Source organism: Asparagus officinalis, chromosome 1, assembly GCF_001876935.1.
Source record: "Asparagus officinalis chromosome 1, Aspof.V1, whole genome shotgun sequence".
NCBI lineage: Eukaryota > Viridiplantae > Streptophyta > Magnoliopsida > Asparagales > Asparagaceae > Asparagus > Asparagus officinalis.
Genome location: NC_033794.1, coordinates 76,051,183 through 76,056,879, shown reverse-complemented (window position 1 = coordinate 76,056,879; position 5,697 = coordinate 76,051,183). Strand labels below are relative to the sequence as shown.

Sequence of the window (5,697 nt, the reverse complement as noted above, 5' to 3'; positions counted from 1 at the left end):
TTAGCTTGCCGCAATGCATGAGATCAAAGCATCCATCCATGTAAACCCTCACGGGCCTCTTCCCACCTTTCTTTTTGTTTGATGATAAAATCCCCAAATCCAGCCAGAAATAAGGGAAGCAAGGAGCTCCGATCCCTCCGAAATAGCTGGTTTGCTTATGACGGCTTTGGGATTTGAGGGAGATGGGGACAGAGGAGAGGAGAGGAGGAGGAGGATGATGGTGCACTAGAGGGAGAGGGGAATGTGAGAGGAGGAGGAGGAGGAGGAGGAGAGAGAGAGGGCACAAATTTAATAATTTTGGGAGATAAGGGGGTTAAATGCAAAATTTCTTGCCGGAGTTTTCAGAAAAGTGCCTTATTGACAAAAAGTACGAGCTTTAATGCCTTGTCGTTGCCGGAGTTTTTAAAAATACCAAACTGATAAAAGCGTTCGTATAAATATATCAATTTGGTATTTTAGCCATTATTCATTTAACATTGCAATTGTAGGATATCCTTCCTGTTCCTTCACTTGAATTATCTTAATTTGGAACCGCACCATCAGACATTGCCATTAGGATTTGTTTCATCTGTAAGTCCTTGAAAGCTTGTGATCCCTCATTTTTTGTTTTCCTTTCTACTCCATGTTTAATTGTTTTATGAATCATGATCTTAGTTTATTGCTTAAGATATTGATCATAAGCCTCTTCAGGGCCGGATCTGAGATTTTAGGGGCCCTGTGCGAAAAGTAAACACAGGGCCTTTCTCTATATACAAAATATCAATAAATTCCAATTCGAATCCCAATGTTGAACCACATGACAGGTTTGAGACTAATTCATAGTAGGCCAGTCAAAATATAAAATGCTCAACGTGCAATGTATATCAATCTATCAAAAAAAAATAAACGTGCAATGTATAACAAAAGATAGTCTCGAGTACCCAATGGAGACATTGCCAATAACTTTAAATTAATAGAACAAACTGTACCAATAAAAAATATTCAAGGATCAAAGGGGTCACGTGTACCAGGAACTTTCTTGTAAGGAGTTCGAAATTTACCAAGGACTTCCATTATGATCCTACACTAGCAGCAACAACCAAAACTTTAATTAGAATAAAATAAGGTTCAAGTTCTTCTCCTGTTTTGTTGGAGGACTACTATTCACCAACTTCTACGAAAATGACTACCTTACATATGAGTAATGCAAGCGATCCTGAGACTCTGCATCTTCAGGATCTGAACCACCCAAATCCTGCAAAAATGAAGTCATACAAGTAGGAGTAAGCTCAATTGTTAAAGCATATGCTCAAGTAATATGCATTTTTACCTGTCAAAAAAAAGTAATCGCGACTATGTGCTTCACAATAAGAAATACTTGCATATTATGTTTCTCTTGTATCTGTGCTTACCTTAATAAGAGATATCGAAGCCTTTAGCATATAAAGTATCATCGAAAAATTGTCCTCCTTGCATTTTTAGCTGCAAAATCACTAATTAAGCCCTTAACATCAATTTTATCTATAAAATCATTTTCAATGGATATCAAAGCTAGTCCATTTAGTCTTTCTTGTGACATGGTCGATCTCAAATAAGATTTTAATAATTTTAATTTTGAAAAACTTCTTTCTGCAGATGCGACTGTAACAGGTATAGTCAATAATATTCTATAAGCAATACATGCATTTGGAAAACAATTTCGTATTTTTAAGAAATTCAGTATATCAATAGCCATCTTTGTTTCTTTTGGTAAAATATTTCGTAAGATTTTTAGTTCTCCAAATAAATCTTTCTCATCAAGATCAGAAAATGTTTTATATTTTAGAACAATTTCAAGATTATCACAACATGCTTTCAAATTATTATCATCTAATGAGTTTAACTTTTCTGAACCAAACAAAAATCCAAAAATATCTTCATATGCTTTATATTGCTCAAACCTTTTCTTTAGTGAACCAATAGCTTGATCTACAATACACAAAAAATAATTGATTCTAAAAGATTCTTCAGCTGATTGTGTTGTCTCCTCATTAACATTCTCATCAAATTGTCTTTTTCTACGGATTTGACGTTTTACTTGAAATACAGAATCAATTTCCATTTCAATAGCAATTTCTTTAGCAATTGTCATAGATTGTGTGAACCCAACTTCTCTATACTCCTTAAAAAACCTAATCAATCCTTTTACTTGATCTATAGCAATATCAATAAGCATGTCTTTAGATTGTAAATATTTGCTAATTAAGTTAACAGCAAACAATATATCATACCAAATAATCATACTTAATAAAAATTCAAAATTTCCAATTCCATGTGTTGCTAAAGAATCTGCTTCACTTCTTATTTTGGAGTCATTATCAGTTTCTGCTAACTGAAGTAGTGCTTCTCTTATTTCAAGCGTTTGGAATCTAATTGCTTTAACGCTTTCAATATGGCTTTCCCAACGTGTAGTCGACAATGGTTTCACAGTTAAACCTTTTACATTATTTATCAAAATTTGCCATCGCTTTGTTGAGTGAGAAAATAATGTATAAATGCGTTGTATCACTCCAAAAAAGTCTTTTGCTTTACCACAACAATTTGCCATGTCACAAAGTGTTAAATTAAGACTATGACAACCACAAGGCGTGTATAATGCTCTAGGATTTATTTCAAGTACTTTTTTTTGTATACCTTGGTGTCTCCCTTTCATATTAGACCCATTATCATACCCTTGACCTCGTACATTATCAATATCAAGATTAAGAGTTTTTAGCACATTTTGTAATTCTTCAAAAAGCCCTTGTCCAGATGTATCATTTACTTTTAAAAATTCTATAAAAAATTCTTCTATTTTTATCGGGCTTGTAGAAATATCGACACATCGTAATATTAAAGTCATTTGTTCTTGGTGACTTACATCCGGAGTACAATCAAGTATTACTGAAAAATATTTAGCTTCTTTAATTTTTTGAACTATTGCACATTTGATTTTAGAAGCTAACATACTTATCAATTCATTTTGAATGCTATGACCAAGATAATGATAATGAATTTCACCATGGTCAATACGTCGAACATGTTCTTGCATTACCGGATCCTATTTTGTAATCATTTCAATTAGGCCTAAAAAATTTTCATTATTATTTTGATAAATTCTCTCATTTGTTCCTCGAAATGCCAAGTTATGTTTAGCAAGATATTTAACAACAGAAATTATTCTTTGTAATACTTTCTTCCAATGTTCCTTCTCTTTATTAATTTGCTCTTGAATATTTTTATCAATTGTTTTATTATTCTTTAATCTTATGCGTAAATCAAGCCAAGTACTCATGTTAATGATGTGCTCATTAGTTGTTTCATGTTCTTTAAGCCTAGCACTAAGATGCATCCAATCATTAAATCCTTCATTTATTAAAAAACTTTTCTTAAAACCATTTTTAAACAGTTTACAACAAAAACAAAATACTTTATCGATATCCTTTGAATAAACTAACCATTCCCTATCACATTTCTCTCCATTTGATAAATGCCTAGTGTAAAATGCCGAAGAAAAACATCTTCCTAATTTATCTTTAGGACGCTTTTTCAACTAATAATCTCTATAGGGCCCATTTTCCACTAATATATTTGATCTCAGATTTCGTGTCCAAATTATCTCCAAGTTCTTGGATCATTAAATATTCAAATTCATGAGCATGGACTGATTAGGTTTGTCATTGCCTAAAATATTTTCATTCTCAATTTTCATTATCATTTTCATTATGATTTCATTTCATTATCATTTTCATTATGATTCTCATTTTCATTTTGATTCTCATTTTAATTATCATTTTCATTATGGATTCACACTTTCATTCTGATTCTCATTTTCATTATCATTTCATTATGATTCTCACTTTCATTCTGATTCTCATTTATTATCATTTTCATTATGATTCAAATATTTCAGTTCGCATACTCATTCAGACCAAAATCTATTATATTTTTATTTTTCTTTTTTTCTTGCGTTTATCATATCCAGATGGATACTTTCTTGGAGGCATTTCTATAATAAAACAAAAAATATCACAATCAAATTGAAAGAAGTTAAAAGATTTGGAACAATACAACCTGTTGAACAGCTCGGACTGAAGAATACAAAGCGGCAGCACGACACTACGGCAACGCCGCAACGGCAGCACCGAAAATGTAAGACCCACTTGGCCGCTTGGATCTCCTGCAATACAAGAAAAGAAATCTCAAATCAGTAACAAAACCCTAAAAATCATAAGTTCACAACAGAAAAATTATAAAAATAAAAAAAATGAGGAGGATGGGGACCGAACTGGATTTGGAGGACGGGGACCGAGGATGGGGACTGCGATTTCGGGGTTGGCGGCGTCGCGGCGATTTCGGGTCTGAGGGCCGAGGCTGAGCTGAGCTGAGCTGCTGAGGGTGGAGAGAGGATGCCGATGGCGATGCAGGTTGACGACGATTTGGGGCTGGCCTCGCCGCCTCGGCCTCGGGCGGTGCCGCGGTGGAGTCGAAGAGCCGGAGAGGAGGGGAACTCTGGCGGCGGCTAGGGTTTGAGACAGAAATGAGATGAGAATCGTGAGAAAGTGAAGAATTGGGGGGTGAGGCTGATCTTTTTGAAAGAAGAGTTTTGAATAGAGGGTTGAGATTAAGCTGGGTATAAAATGGACGGTCCACATTTTTTCTTCATATATATAAATATACATATATAAAAAAATTTGGGGGCCCCCAAAAATTGGGGGCCCTGTGCGGGCGCTCACCTGGAGCAGCTCCAAAGCCGGCCCTGAGCCTCTTACTCCTCAGTGCTTGTGCACAACAGAGGTTGATGAATGCATCTATCAAAAAACATGAACACCCCAATACATGATTAACTTGATAATTTGTTTCATATCAAGTTCAACCTAGGTTTTAAACTTTACTTCAAGGCAAAAGACTTTATTCTAGCTTTTATTGATGCTTGGGGCCTATTCTTATAGTCTCATGAATACAACTCAAGTACTTGACTCCAGAATCTCTATGAGGCCTTTATGCAAGTTTCATAACATTCTGCTTATTGATATATTGACTTCTTATGATGCTTTAAAGGACGAGCACGCTATTTTATTGTACCTCGTATACATTCTACAAGAGAAATATTTTACCATTGATGCCATCAAACTATATATATGAACAAAAGGTGAATTTTACCATTTGATATTGATAATATAGAAGAATATGAGGTGGAAGGAGGAGACCAAAATGAAAATAATGAGGTTTAGACAATAACATCCCTGGGGACGTCAAATGAGCGGTCTCACTGATTAAAGATATGATGGATACTTCAAGTTATGATGGATACTTTAACATACTATCTCTTCAAGAATAGCTTTATCGAAGCTTTAATGTATTGAAGTAATTAAAGTAGATTTTTCTAAAATGTTTAAATCCAGCTTTTAAGTGAGCGTTGCTTTTTATATCCAGGGGATCGATTGCCACGCTCATGATCTGAATAATTGTGCATGCGCTTTGTTTTTGTTCCTTCTCATGTATTTTTTCTACTTTTACTTTCATGATTCATTGATTTGTCCCTTGCCTTTACGTGCATTTATCATGTGCCGATAACATGTTTGTGCTTCTCATTTTGAGATTAAAGAAGTCAAATCAAGCTGTCGAAAAGAAAAATAAAAGGACATGGACACCACAAGAGGATGTAAAATTGATTGAGGCCTTGCTTGACCTCACAAA

The 5,697-nt window shown here is 34.5% G+C and overlaps 1 pseudogene; it reads right to left on the bottom strand.

Moving 5' to 3' along the window:
* Positions 1,175 to 3,498, bottom strand: LOC109826249 (annotated as a pseudogene).